Source organism: Tachysurus vachellii, chromosome 11 (assembly GCF_030014155.1).
Source record: "Tachysurus vachellii isolate PV-2020 chromosome 11, HZAU_Pvac_v1, whole genome shotgun sequence".
Lineage (NCBI taxonomy): Eukaryota > Metazoa > Chordata > Actinopteri > Siluriformes > Bagridae > Tachysurus > Tachysurus vachellii.
In genome coordinates this window covers 3,345,001-3,360,924 of record NC_083470.1, presented here as the reverse complement: position 1 = coordinate 3,360,924, position 15,924 = coordinate 3,345,001, and the positions used below count along the sequence as shown (strand labels likewise).

Sequence of the window (15,924 nt, the reverse complement as noted above, 5' to 3'; positions counted from 1 at the left end):
GGCAAACCTGCGTCCCACCTCCTATTAGATACAGAAGAATCTTAATTATGTCATGCCAACAGGATTTTTTACATTCTTGCATAGAGATTTTTTTACATTCCCAGGGTTATTAAAGCAAATGAAGAATCATTACTCACTGTGTTAAAGTTCTCTGTGGATCAGTGTCTCAGTTTATAACTGTGATGATATTTGTGACAAGATATACCACATAGAAGACAGTACCATTCCAGACAAACCTGCAAACTGCTGCTATAATAATAATGTGTTTATTCCAGTACTTCTGCACATGCAATATAGAACACACAGTATTTACACTTGTTGGCGCTGCTTTTGTTTATTGTCTTTGTGCAATCTCTTGTATTGTTTGTTTGCAGTGTCTTTTGTCCTGCACTGTTTGCACCAGGTTGCACAGATGCACTTTATGTATCTAAGACTAACTTACTAAAGTCCTTAGCTATGTCTTTGTTCTATGAAGCACCATTGTCCTGGAGAAAAGTTGTCTCATTTCACTCTGTACTGCAACATATATATGGTTGAAATGACAATAAAAGCTTCTTGATTTGACAAGTGTGTGAGGAGGTTTGGGGAAAATCTTTTAGGGTCTACTAAAGCTAAAGTCTACGATGAGTTAAAAATGAAGACAAACAAGTCCATAAATTCAGAAAGCTTTCAAAATGATGATATATTTATTTCTTAATCCCTGCTTTGGCAAATCATCCACCAAAGATTATGCTGTATAGAGGAGCAAGTTTTAGCACTCACACAGTGCTGAAGCTGATGGATCCCCACAGTACATTCAGTAACATTTTTACAAGCACATAAATCTAATGAAGTCGGTTTGCAGTTGTCATTTATTTCAGTCTTTAGAATGTCTGCAATGCTCCTGAGCCGTCATGTTGTAGTGCATTTTTATAAATTGTCGCAGCACGATGATGCTGGATTGGATAAATTATAATATCAGGGATGTGGGTCTGAAAGAGACCATGTGGAATACATCTAGTCGTCTAAACTTTAACTGAAATATTCCTCAGGAGATGATTGGTGTCACTTTAATTTGTATTTCATGGTGAACATTGTGGTGTTTTCATAGTGTGCGGTTTTATATTTTGTGCTTATATTTCAGTGTGCTAGTACCTCTCTCTCTCTCTCTCTCTCTCTCTCTCTCTCTCAAACACACACACAGACACACACACACACACACACACAAATAAACATCTATAAAGGAGCCGCCTGGTCTACACCTGAGACCTTTTGCCACCACAAACCTTTCACAAACTCATTCTCAGGAAATCAATCAGTACTGTATGTAACACCTTGGATGTGAGTGTACCTCACCTGACCAGGGGTCCATCCTATCACACAACACAATGCATCTCGTCCATTTGATACGTCATTATACTGTACACTTCAAATAGGTGCATGGGCTATAAGTCGGGTGTGACATTTAGATCAGGGCGAGATCCTGAAAAGGACAGAAAACACATGCTCACACGTTCCTACCCGCTATGTTATGTAGCATTCTGCAAACAAAATGACATTTTAGCAAGCCAAAATATCTTGTTGATTATTAAAACCTATTTCAAGACATTTATACTAATTCCAAACATAAAATAGTCTTATTCTATTGGCAATAAATGTTGCTAATGTTTGGCATTTATCTCTGAAAGAGAAGCTCAATTGTTATTGCCAACAGAACAAGAAAATATTCTAAAACAATACTATACAGCTCATTTTGCAGTGCAATTATTTGAATTGTTTATTTTATTATTCATTTAACCAGAACAGACACATTTTACACAAGTGAGCCATGGACAAGAATTTGCCATCAACACAAACAACAACATTCAGGATTCATAACCAGGACATAACAGTAAAAATATCAATAGCATGAGATGCATGAAAAATGTTATGGTTAATTTATGTGTTAAACAAATTTCATTCCATGTAAAACTTGTGGCACTTGAACATGGCACTTGAAGCGAGCGTGCATGCTCTCAGCGAATTGGAATAATGAGCACGAGGACGTAGAGAAGCTGCGCATGCAGCGTCACGGCCTTGGAAACCAAAACAGCGGGGTGTGTTATCACACGATCTTTAGTTACACACGGGGTTTCTTTCCTATTTGTGTGGTTTTATCTTTCCATTTCCATTTCTTTAGTGGCTCAGATTCAACACTCTGAAGTGCTGAGCCGATGCCACATGACAAACTCCATGTTCTTCAGTTACTGTACAGGATCTCTGTAAATGGACCCAAATCTGTTTTTTCTTCTTTTTTTTAACCTTGGTGTTATGGAAAGCAACATGACAATATATCTTGGACAAAAACACTTTTTTCCAAATCTAATTTTATTTGTTTACAATGATTCTTTTTTAATTGACTTGTAATAGTTTTGTGTTCATTCAATTAAACGCTCTCTAGAACATATATTGCTCTACAGTAGCAGCTTATTAGAAACAAACATTTTGCATTTGTTTTTTGTTTTTTTTTTTTTTTTTCTGTGCATCTTTCTACATGCTTAGTTTGAGGAGGTAAAATGGTCTGTCAGGGCTTCTCTAACAGAATAGATACAGTACCATATACTGTAGATGTGCATAAAATATGTCCTGATGGCGACTTTGCGGCTCTCCTTCAACATTGCTGGCTTCTGTACAAACAACTGAAGCTCTACTCCATATTTCGCTAGCTTGCTAAGATACTGCGCCTGTTTAGGTTTGGCGATCTTGTATCGTCGCAGTTGGCCTCTGTGTAAATCAGTCTATGCTTTTCACTACGACTTCCTGTTTCAAAAGGAACCTGTCAACAAGTATCAGAGATATGTTCAGAGTCCTCCTCTAGGTCTGCATTCTTGATCTTAATAAAGAGTTACAAAACACAGCAATGTTGTAAAATTTATCTTTACTTCCCTTCATAAATGAGTGAGTTATAAGGAGGTCACTGACATTATTACAGCTACTTCTAATTTCAAGGCCACATTCTTATCAGAACCTAAAGATAAAAACTGTTTATGTGGAGGTACTGTTGATCATGTCGACATCGCAGGACAGGGGAGCTAACAGATATGTGTTATTGGTTAGCAGGGCTTGAATACCTCTGTCTCTCTCTCTCTCTCTCACACACACACACACATGCGTAGTCCCCCTGCTGAAACCCATACAGCCACTGAGGGATCATCACACTGACCCGAACTAAAGTTCAGGATCGAATCCTGGGCATCAGTAAAATACTTGTTAATATGCTTTACACTTCGATACTGTGGCCTGCCGGGTATTCTGGGAAACAATTAGCATTGGTACAGATTACACTTTGTCAAAAAAATCTTATAACTACAACAGATACTTAATACAGTAAAATAAATAATACAGTAAAATATAAGGTAAACATTACTGTAAAACTAGACATTCAAATCATTTACCTGAAGCAGAAAATCCAAATTTTGGTTCAATTGGAAAAAAAAAAAAAGATTACTTTAACAAATAAGATCAAACTGGGGGTACAGCTAGGCAGTGCTAGCCTAGCTAGGCTGCTAACACTTGCTAGTTAGCTTGATGTGTAAAATAGGTGACATGTTGCTGTCTGCTTTTTTATTATTCTGATACGTGAATCGATTTGCATACTACAGCCTACATTTCAACCAGTTCCTAACTCCATGTTTTTCCCCACATGGTGTTTTGTGTGTCTGAAACAAAAGTTTTCTGCTTTTGTTTGCTTGTCTTCACTTAACATTTGCTAATTGTCTTTTTTTAATTTAAAGTGTGTATTGCACCACTGAAGGAATCTCACTGCCTTATTTTGCTTTGCAGTCTGTATGGTAATGGTAATAAATCTGAGTTTGAATTGTACTGCAGCTAGATATTTATTTTCTGTGGTTTTCAGGACAATGACTCACTGATTCTGTTCCTGTTGCTTAGCAATTTCTTATTGTGTAATTTTTCATTTTAGCAGTGATTTTATCTGTAACCCATTGTTACTTTGCTTGCTGTGTAAACTGAAATGAAATGATTAAACATCAGTAAAAGATTTAAAACAGCAGTATGAACTCAACTGCATTAGTGTTTTTTTTAATAAAATACAGTTATCCATACAAAGTCTCGTAAAAAAAAATATATAGTTTAAAAATACACTGCATTGTGCTATTAAATTACACACACCTATAGTACAGTGAGAATTCTGTTAAATCCAGGATGTATATAATATATACGAACGGATATTAATTACAGTTATGGCCTGCCAACTGGCAATTTATAAAGGCCTTTTTATTATTGCAGTATTAATGACTGAGGGTAATAATGCATACTTGTTTAAGCACACTGCCAAATCTTAAGCACAAAAGCATTACAAAGGTTATTAAGGCAAATGAAGTATCTTCACGCATTGGGTTACAGATTACATCGAATCATTAAAAAAAAAAGTGAAAAAATATGTACTGTGTGTAAGACAACAACATTCCAGACATACAGCCATAAACACCACGTATATCATAGCTTCTGCTTGTGCCACCAAAACAGCTCATCAAGGCATGGACACAAGACCTCTGAAGATGTGCTGTGGTGTCTGGTACCAAGACGTCAGCACCAGTTGCTTGGAAAGTCCTGTAAGTTGTGAAGCAGGTCCTTAATGGATCAGATTTGTTTGTCCTGGATATCCATCAGATGTTTGATCAGATTGAGATCTGGTGAAATTAGAGGTCAAGTCAACACCTTGAACTCTGCAGTGTAGCAGGATACGTTATCGTGTTGAAAGAACGTCCATTAGAGAATACTGTTGCTATGAAGAGGTATACTTAGATTGCAGCAGTTTGCATATCAAGGTAAAATTCACTTGAATGCCAGGATCCCAAGGTACTTATTTAAATAATGCAGGTGCCTGGTAGGACCAGACAGCAGATGTTTTCACAATTTCAAAAGTTCTCATGAACCAAAATAGCATGTAACGCCATGGGGTGTTACCTGCCTATGGGCCTACCTGCCTGGAGGTCTATTCTGGCACAAAACACGTTATGCCTCTTCCATTTAACACTGATTATTATACACTTTAAAAAAGGTGCATGGGGTATATGTAGGGTATGAGAGGAAGATCTGAGAAAGATCTAAACTGAAAAGGAGAAGATCTTGACCTCTTTTTGATGCCATTCCATCTGCATCTACCCATTCATTCTGAAAGTATCCAGTAAACTCTCTCTGTCATTTGTATGTTATCTTTAAGGTACTGGAAAGGAACGACCAGAGATTAATATTAATGAATAATATTGATTTGCATAACATGTTAAAACCAGACCTCTGAGCTAACAGAATAATCATTTAATAAATAAGTCTCTGACATGGTAACATTACATTAAAAAAAATACATATGTTATATATTATATTTAAGGTCAGATCTAAATATAATATTAGTCATATCTTTTTTGAGTCAGATATTAACCTCCAGCTGCACCTATTTCCATCATCATCATCATCAAAATAGCAAAAATAGTGCTTTCAGAAAGTAGATAATGATTTTGTTATGGTGAAAGTTTTTTTTTGGGGGTGTCCAGATTCTGTCCATATTTTAGCTTTTTTTTTAATTTCTTTGATAGACACCTGTTGGTAAAAAAGAGAACTAAAAGCACTAATAGTGGACCACTGGACCAGGAATCACACTGCCCCATACTCAGAATAAAAACAACTGACATAACAGTTAATGTGGTTTAAAAAAATTATCTGTGGCCACCAAGATATTATTTTATCTCTAAAAATCGAAAACATTTCTCCAGACATTTTTTGAGTACAGTGCTTCTAAACATGTCCCTTTTTTAATGACAGTCTGTTAATTATTTGTTTGCAGCTACAGCTTTATTACTCTTATCACCTTTTACCAAAGTTTATGCTCTTGAGCTGCTGCAGCAGCTTGGAAATTTATGGATTTTTGCAGACTCCCTCATCTAGAGTGATAAACATCTTATACAACTGAGTGGTAAGGGCCATAAATAGGGGCCCAGCAGTGGCAGCTTGGTGGACCTGGAGGTCAACGCCTGAACTACAGTAAGGGCTCCAGTAAGTACGTTATCTACCAGGTTAATGAAGAGTGAGCTGGAATTAAACAGGACCACAATATACCCCCCACCCCCACCCCCCAACAATCACACCACAGATCAGAGCATGAGCATGTGTACGTACATGTGATGTGAGCGTCTGCATGTGGACGTGTGAGGAAGCATGAGATTGTGAGGAGGGGGTATCAAATACTACACTATACTGTACGGAGACAGATGGCTGGTCCATGTGTGCCTTGCTGAGCTGCTAACTGGGAATCTGGACAAAGGGGGAAAACAACGTCATTACAACATGATGGCATGTTGGCACAGGAAGCGCTTTCTTGATGTCTTGTGTTGCGAAGTGTTTCTATCTTTCATTTTTTTTTTGTTTTCGGTAAATGACAATTGTTTGACTCAGTAGTGCCAGCGCCATGCACCGGATCAATAACAAGACCTGATTCAGTTCCATCGTGTCACCATGTCATGGTGTATATTAGATCATGAGCCACTTTAATTCTTCTGTTTCAGTTGTACTTTCAAAGTATCAGTGAAAAATCTAATCTCCCACAACTATTTCTCTCATCAAGACAAGTTTGGTGGCTTATGTTTGGTTTTTAAGCTTGAGTTACTCCTTCAGCTTATTTGATCATTTATCCATAAGTTAAATGATCAATACCAAACACACAGAACTTTAGAATTCAAAAGTCAGTCTTGAGATTTGACGACGTTGGTAATCCTTTGCAGTGTGGACATTTTTGTTAATTAAACCTTAGTTCTTGTCTCTGTGCACAAATCAGATAATATCTGCAACCTGGGTGGAAGTAACAAAAACAGGACAGCCCATCTATCCCCCCCCCCCTTTATTTTAAAGTTTTTAATTCAGTTTTTAAAAGCAAGGATTGTACCAAGTGTGTCTAACAAACAAGGGAATCTAGCAAACGATTAGTAAAATGCATGGCAAGTCGCCACAAGGGGGCGTGGCCTAAAGTCTGAACATGTAATTGCATGTAAATGATATGGATGATTATACTGTATAGTCCTAGTCATGCAATGAACTTTAATGAAACTGTTCATGTTTTTTTAATCCAAAGAATGTTAAAGCATTGCTTAACAGTGCTAAAGTAGAGAAGGGATATAATCCAACGACAGATATCTGTTTCTGTATCTGTTTATTCCCAGCGGGGATTTTTTTTGGTCGAAATCATAGCACAGTCGGCACAGTGTGTGAATTTTGGCTGACAGTTCTTCAAGCTCAGTTTCATCACAGATCATAATTGGGCTCAGCTAGAGACATGCTTTATTTATTTAAAAAAAAGCATGTATCTTATTTATTTATTTATTTATTTGTACCTGCCCGTGATATCTTCTAACAAATTTAGCATCCTGAAAACTAGTAACACTGCGGCACTAAACGGTAGTTACTAATGAGGAAGGGACTTGTTTCATCCCACAATCTTCATATCTTCTTCATATCCTGGTCCTGATGTATGCTTCTAGTCTCATCTCCTCATTATCTGATCAGTCAGAATGTTTATCTGCTAAACACTAAAAGTATTGGCACCCTGTCTATCTGCTGAACACTAAGTGTTGGCACCCTGTCTATCTGCTGAACACTAAGTGTTGGCACCCTATCTGCTGAACACTAAGTGTTGGCACCCTGTCTATCCACTGAACACTAAGTGTTGGCACCCTGTCTATCTGCTGAACACAAAGTGTTGGCACCCTGTCTATCTGCTGAACACGAAGTGTTGGCACCCTGTCTATCCGCTGAACACTAAGTGTTGGCACCCTGTCTATCTGCTGAACACGAAGTGTTGGCACCCTGTCTATCCGCTGAACACTAAGTGTTGGCACCCTGTCTATCTGTTCTGCTCTAAAAGTATTGGCACCCTGTTCATCCACTAAACACTAAAAATATTGGTACCCTGTCTATCCATTGAACACTAAAAGTGTTGGCACCCTGTCTATCGGTTACACTCTAAAAGTATTGGAACCCTGTCTAACCGCTAAACACTAAAAATACTGGCAAACTGTGCTTCCACTAAACATTAAAAGTATTGGGACCCCATATATTTATTCAAGTTTAAAAGTTTTTTTGCCCCTTTTCTACCAACTCTACTACAACGTTGTCTGGGCTTTGGTGTATTTACGGTAAGTTTGAAATGAATGATAAAGTGTGTGATAAGGTGTGTGCAGCTGTACTGTATGCTTTGACCATAAAAGTCATGTACTGCAACATTAATTCTCCTTAATCCTCAGGTGCACATTCTCTCTCTCTCTGTTTTTGTGTGTTGTTCTAGGAGACATTCTCACTTTCAAGGTGTGTTTTAAACACTACACAGTCACGTCAGGTTGATTTGTTAGTTTCATCACCTTGTCACAGAAATCCACATTAAGGTGTTCACAAAGCTTTGAAAGCATCCTAAGCAGCTGAGGCAAGGCACGTTAACCCAACACCATTGTTATTTTAGGTCACGAACACATGACACCGACATCGGGTAGTCAGACCTCATGCATTGTGACACGTGGCTTCTTTACACATAGCAGAGTTTTACCAGATGTACTATTATTTATGCAAAGAGAGGAAAAAATCTCTCTGGTGATCTGTGACTTGTAATAATTATGCTTTGGCTGATATGATCGTCATTAATTTCGTCCTGGAGCTCTAAATTCGCAATTATGATTGCTTCGATCATTAAAGTGTTAATTTCATCAATGAAAAAATCATGAGAGCAAAACTATTACACACACAGCTAATGGTGGATCTGTGTGTAACTGTATCTTTTTTTTCTTCACACACTAAGATTTTCATTATAAAAAAGAAACAAACCACAAATTAAACTCTCAATAAAGATTATAAATTCTGCCATCTATCCTTTTGTGTACTTTGTATTGTAATTAAACAATGTGCGTTTAGTGTGTCTAGTTTTAGTTTCTTTCCTTAAAGAGGAAACGATCCACAAAAAAACGAAGGTCAACTGTCACTGATCGACTGCAAAATGCAGTCTCAGCTAGAAAGAAATCAGTCTCAACCTCACTTGTTCCTATCTTACCGTGTGTTACAAAACAAAAATCCAAAACAATCCTTAAACATTTTTTTTCAATGGGGTGGGGATTAGCCATGCTAACACATTTCTTCAAGTTGTCTGCTAACAGGTGTAGAGAACTTACAGCTATCAGTTTAGCTTAGTTATAGTAATGTTTCTGCTTGAAGAGGTCTAGGAATAAGTAAAAGAATAAAGCGACTGACTAATCAATAAGGATGAAACACCTGCAGTGTTTTTGTGCCTTGTTACGTGCCGGATTAAACCTCCTGCTGGTGCAGGTCACCAAAGTTAATTCTGCACACACAAAAGGATCAATGACCTCAATACACTCTGGAAAAAAGAGCTGGTTTGTTTTGTAATCTTCATCTGTCCAGTTTGGGAGAGTTTGTGTTCATGATAGCCTCATTCCCTTTCTTGGCCTGATTCCCGTTCTTGGCTGCAGAAGAAGAACCTGACCTGCTCCTCTGCTGTTGTAGGCACCAACTTCTCTTATCAGCTAAGTTTTTCACCCACAGAACTGCCATTCCTACAAAATCCAAAAAGATGCTTTTCTTTATTAAATAAGAATATGTTTCCACCTCCCAGCATTTCCACTTCCCAGGTCCCTGTGCATGCTGTTACTATAGATATGACAACATATTAGAACAAATTAATAAACATCCTTTTGGTCAATCAGAGCTGTAAGGTGTTTATTTATTGATTGGTTTTAAATAGATTTACAAAAATTCGGATGTAGATTTATATCTCTGGTGAACAAGTTTGTTGTGACAGAAGCAAGAAAACAACATGAGGAAAAACTCTTAGGAGAAACCAGACACACAAGGGAACTCATAGATGTCTTTATGTTGTGGAAATAGTAAGTTTATCAAAGAAAGAATCAGAGTGCGCGCGTGTGTGTGTGTGTGCGTGTGTGTGTGTTTAGAGGATTGGGAGAATGGAATGTGTTGGTTTACAGGCCTCACATTACAGAGACTTGCACAACTGTGAGCTTGCTTATCTTACATGTTTCTGTGCTGGTTCAACACAGACACACACACAGACACACACACAGACACACACACAGACACACACACAGACACACACACTTTCAGCTGTGTGTGTGTGTATGTCAGAGAATAGAAATTCTGCTCTGTCAACCTCTCACTCCGTCTCTCCTCTAGCCTGTTGCCATGGAGATCTGCTCACTCCTGTCGCCTAGAAACATAAAAAAACGTTGTGAGGGCAATTCATCTGTCTATACAAGTGTGTGTTTGCATTATTAAGAATATTAGGAAAGTTTCAAAACAAGTCTCCAAAAGTGGACAATACTCAATTTAATTTCAGTGGATTACAGCAGCCTCATGTAACAAAGAATTAGCTGAAAAGTTAAAAAAAAAAAAAAAAAAAAAACACATCAGTGTGAAATTTAAGTTATAAACAATAGTTTCTTAACAATTAGTCTCTGTCCTAAGTTAAAAATAATATATTGCATTAAGTTAGTTGAAGAAGATTAGGTTGCTAAAGGTAAAATGAATGGAGCTGAATAAGATTTGAGCCTTGACTCCACCCACTTTTCCTCACACATGTACACAAAGCTGCACCCCATTAGCATGATCAAGGGTGGCCAAGACTTTCGTGAGACATTCAGCTGTTTGAAAGCAAAGTTTTGACACTATAAACCTGCACAGGTTGACTCAAATTGATTAATGAGGATGTTCACAGTTTGCCTTTTGCCTTAGTAATTATCTTTTATGAGCTCCACGATCCGGTATTAGCATGCTAGCTAAAGCTAGCTAAAGCTATAAGCAGGTGATATGTGGCTCATATTTATTGGTCAAGAATCCTTTTTTCTATAGATTATAATTCATTCAAACAATTCAGAGCTTTATCGCAGATCAGGTTTACATACCTGTCCAGGAGCAACATTGGTAATTCTGTGTCGCTTCAAGTTCTTCAGCAGGAATTACTGACCCCATCTTGGAAATGCTCGGTTTGTTCTGGTTTTACTGTGTTTCATATTTATTTTGTATCTCACAGGAGAATTACCTGAGTGAAGGGGCATTGAGTTGTGTCTATAAAACACAAGCACTCTATATTCAGTTATCCAAACTGTTTTTTTTCTCAGCTGTATAATCATCTTGTGAGGAGGCCATGATTATTCCTTTTCTAGTAAATAGAAATAATAAAGTTTAACGGCAGAGATTGAAGTGACTGAAGATTATGTGCGATTTAAGTCACAGTAAACCATATGAGAATCTTTAAATGAATGACATATTGTCAGGAAATTGATTTGAGTACTCATTTAGTTGAAGATTCATGTGTGAGGAACATATTTGGGAAATTTATTAGCCTTGTGTAGTCCTTAATTTTGTTGCAGTTAGCAAATTTACTTCCATGACCTAGCACGCTAGTTTTAAGTTATAGTTGTAAATTCTGGTTTAAATCGAATACTTTTTTTTTAAAATAAAGTTTAACGTACCCCGTTTTTTGGAGTTTCTGTTCTGTGGATGTAATAAAACAAAAACAAACAAGTAAATTTTTTTTTTACGCTTACATTTACTTTTACAGCATTTGGCAGATGCCCTTATCCAGAGCAGCATGCAAAGTCCATCAGTGAACATCAATACTGGCTCGCTAGGATACAGACAAAGAAAACTATCAGCCAAAAACTCTGTTGTGAGGAAATATAGCATTTGTTTTTTTTTAATTAACAGTAAAAAAAAAATAAGTTAGCATAGTTTTATTATTTCAGGAAGAATTAGGTTTTCACCCGTCGTTTGAAGATTGTCAGTGACTCAGCTGTTTGAACATCTACTGGTACTTTATTCCAGCACCTCGGTGCCACAACAGAGGATTCTCGATGAGTACCTACCTTGTACCCTGAGACATGGTGGTACCAGTCGAGTAGTGCTAGTAGATCTTGGAGCATGGTGTAGCATGCAGAGTGATAAGAGCTTTGAGGTAAGAAGGAGCTGGACCATTTTTGGCTTTGCAGGCAAGCATCAAATGTTTTGAATCTGATGCGGGCAGCTACCAGAAGCCAGTGCAGGAAACCCAGCAGTGGGGTGGTGTGGGAGATTTTAGGCAGGTTGAAAACAAGTCATGCAGCTGGATTTTGAATCATTTGCAGGTCAAACTGCATTCAGAAGCAGACCTGAGAGCAGAGAGCTGCAGTAATCCAGGCTCAAAATGACAAGAGACTGATTAAGTATCTAGGGGGCACGGTAGCTTAGTGGTTAGCACGTTCGCCTCACACCTCCAGGGTTGGGGGTTCGATTCCCGCCTCCGCCTTGTGTGTGTGGAGTTTGCATGTTCTCCCCGTGCCTCGGGGGTTTCCTCCAGGTACTCTGGTTTCCTTCCCCAGTCCAAAAACAGGCATGGTAGGTTGATTGGCATCTCTGGAAAATTGTCCGTAGTGTGTGAGTGCGTGAGTGAATGAGAGTGTGTGTGTGCCCTGCGATGGGTTGGCACTCCGTCCAGGGTTTATCCTGCCTTGATGCTCGATGACGCCTGAGATAGGCACAGGCACAGAAAATGAGTGAGTGAGTGAGTGATTAAGTATCTGAGTAGCCTGTGTGGATAAAAAAGGGCAAATCCTTCTGATGATGTAAACAAGAAACCGACATGAACATTATGTGAGGAAAGGACAGTTGATTGTCCATGATTACCCCAAGGTTGCAAGCAGTGGCCGAAGTGAAGATCAGAGAGTTGTGTATGGATATCAGATCAGAGAGTTGTGTATGGGTATATCAGTATGAGTCACCTGGGATGACCGGCAGTTCAGTTTTGCTGGAATCGAGTTTCAGCTGATGAGCCGTTATCCATGACGACATGTCCGCCAGACATGCTGAGATCCATGCAGAAGCTGTGATATCTGAAGGAGGGAAGGAGAAGATAAGTTGAGTGTCATCAGCACAGCAGTAGTAAGAGAACCCATGTGAGGATAGAACTTCACCAAGAGAATAAGTATAGAGAGTAAAAAGGAAAGGACCAAGTACTGAGCCTTGTGGAATGCTGTTGGTCAGCAGGTGCAGATTTACACGTCACTGAACTTAAACTCAGTGAAAACTTTCACTTAACAGTATGTTTCCCGGGCTGAGTCTTGAAACCCATGAGTTCAATAAAATGAAGAATCATTTTTCTTGTTAAAGTTGCTAGTGACAGGGCCCGTAAGTGTTATTACAAGAGCAGATCATGTTCTAAAATGCAAATGAAGACTCAGTTTAAAGCATAAATCTATGGCAAAGAGGTCACTGAATAGAAGAAATTTAGGGCCTTAACATATCATATTTTTGGCAGATTTTGACCAAAAATATCTCAGGAGTCTTTGAGAAAATCCTGTAACCATTCAGGTCTATGTAAAGCTTGGACTCTGCCTCACTGGCTGCAATAAATCACACATAAATTAAGTAAATATGACTCAAACTGTATTAAACATACTGTATTATTACACAACTATCAAATTCATTCAATTTTCAAACTTTAGTCACTATGGAGGTAAAGTGTTCCGAATTCCTTTTTAAAGAGCTCTCGTTTTTACTGTAAGCTAAAACCAATATTAAACGAGAAATTTACCTTTTCCTCAGGTAAAATTTCAAAACCCCATGATAGTAAAATGTGCTGGTAGTGTAGTGCAGCATATGCAAATAGCTCCCCCTTTAGGAAAAGTAGAAGTACTGCATTGGGGCCGTAACATTTTCCGAAGCCATTTAGAACCACAAATCCAAAGAAGTTTGCCTTTAAAAGTGGATATTTGTTTGCATCTATGATTTTCCACATACACACACACACAAACACACACCTAATTTTATACCAGTGTTAAAATATGTTAAAACACTGTTTAGGACACAACTAATGTAACAACTAATGTCACCTCCAACACACTCATTCTTTTTCTGTCTCACACACACACACACACACACACACACACACACACACACACACACACACACACACACACACACACACACACAGAAACATTACACACTGGACTTTGAGAAAGCGTTTAGTGAAGAATTGACTTTACACACTGTTATTCTTTCCACTGTAGTAGATCAAACAAGGCAGATTTATTACAGCTAAAAGGCTAACGTCATTAAAAACTAGAGAGAGGTAATAGCAGATTAGCGCTGCATATATAAACAGACTTATATGTTTTAGTTAATAAATAAGCATGTAATCAATCAAACTATTAATCTCATGCTATTTCATTAAACATTTAATTAAATTGCATTTTTGAGGAAAGTGCGTGACGTTTCATGCATTTTATACAAGACTAAACTGGTGGTTCTTATTTTTTATTCGTGGGCAACATCAGCAACACTCAATGCCCCCAGTTTAAAGCTTATTTAAAAAAGACATGATGAGAGATGAGAGTGTGAATTTCATTCTTCATGCTCCTGTTTCTTCGAGATCATCACACAGTGAAACTGAAGCACTATAAAACAAACAAAAAAAAAGAAGCAAATAATAATAATAATAATAATAATAATAAAACCACTAAAGTAAAAGAAAAGCTTAGCACCAGACCCAGATAAACATCTCAGATATAAAACTGTTGTACAGCTTAATACAACAAGACCTTGGGCTTATAAGGTTCATGTAAATCGTGTCGGTTAAGGAACCGATTGTGAAGGAGTGATTTTAATATATTGATTATTTTCAAATAAAAGTGTTTTATGGACATTATTACACAGAACACTCCTTTCATAAACTCCTTATAAAAAAACCTCTTCATATTGATGTTTTTTTTTTTTTTTTGTGTGGTAGAAGAAACGGCAAAAACGAAAACGCTGGCGTTGACGTGAACCTGTGATTCGGATTATAACCTGCATCAGACTGCAAAAGAAAATCTTATTAAGTTATTAGCATATTCGATATTGACAAAAAACAATAAATCCTATTTCTTTTTATATGATTACAATAAAACAAAGCTAAGATTATAAAACAAAGCTAAGCCTATTTCTAAGCTTAATTGATATTGTAATATTTTTTAACTTAGTTTAAAGCTACATTTAAACATTAACTTCTGATATATAAAATACTTATATAATAATAATTTGTAAAATAATGGAGGAAAAAAAATAATCAAAAGCTTAAAAATAGTATAATACTAGAAATAATCTTATATTTGCTTTACTGTAATTGTATTAATTTAAAAAAAGTAGATCAATTTGACCAGATTCAAGACACGATCGTTCCCTAAGGTCCGTCGACCTTTTGACCAATCAGAATTCAGAATAAAGAATTCAACACATTCGCCACTTGTAAATATTTAGCAGAATGTAAATAATATATTCGATGAATAATTAATATTACAGGGACTCATTCGTGAGGAAATAGTTTTAGAACCTTATAATTCTAAGGTCTCAAAATGGACTTTAAAAAACAAACAAAAAAAAACAGTCCAAATCCAATCCAATGCTTTTGCTCTGTCCAGATTCTAACACACCTGAGACAGGTAACAACATACAGAAGTGTGAGATCTGTAACTTTATGTGTCATAATCACAGATAACACACACAATAACGGTGATCAGTAGAGACGATGCTGAAAGTGTGTCACGAATCCGTCTCTTCGTTTCTTTTTTTATTTTCAATCTGTATATAGAGCTCACTGAAACACGTCAACCTCTCTTTAACGGGTACGATTTAAAAACATCAGAAGCTAACATTTTACTCTTAACGTTGTTTACATTTCATATAAATGACCTCGTAATGTTAATAACGAAGGACAAAAAGCAGTCGTAACGTTATCGTGTTAAAGCACGTTCCTGTTAGAGCCGATCAAACGGGTGCATTTTAAATTGTCTGAATATTGCTAGTATTAGTAGTGAGTGAGCTTAAAACTGCTGGTTATCACTGATCAGCTGTCACTCATTACTGACT

General features: G+C 37.3%; 1 protein-coding gene across 3 annotated transcripts in view; it reads right to left on the bottom strand.

Annotated features, from left to right (window-relative positions):
- Positions 1-12,796: 12,796 nt before the first annotated feature.
- The window catches only part of abtb1 (ankyrin repeat and BTB (POZ) domain containing 1), a 16,689-nt gene continuing 13,561 nt past the window's right edge, over positions 12,797-15,924 (bottom strand). The window contains exon 13 of one of the 3 annotated variants that reach the window (XM_060881086.1): positions 12,797-12,911. The gene's annotated coding sequence lies outside the window, so the exon portion shown is untranslated. Of the gene's footprint in view, positions 12,912-14,026 lie in introns of those variants that run through there. The other 2 variants (XM_060881084.1, XM_060881083.1) reach the window with 2 other exon arrangements.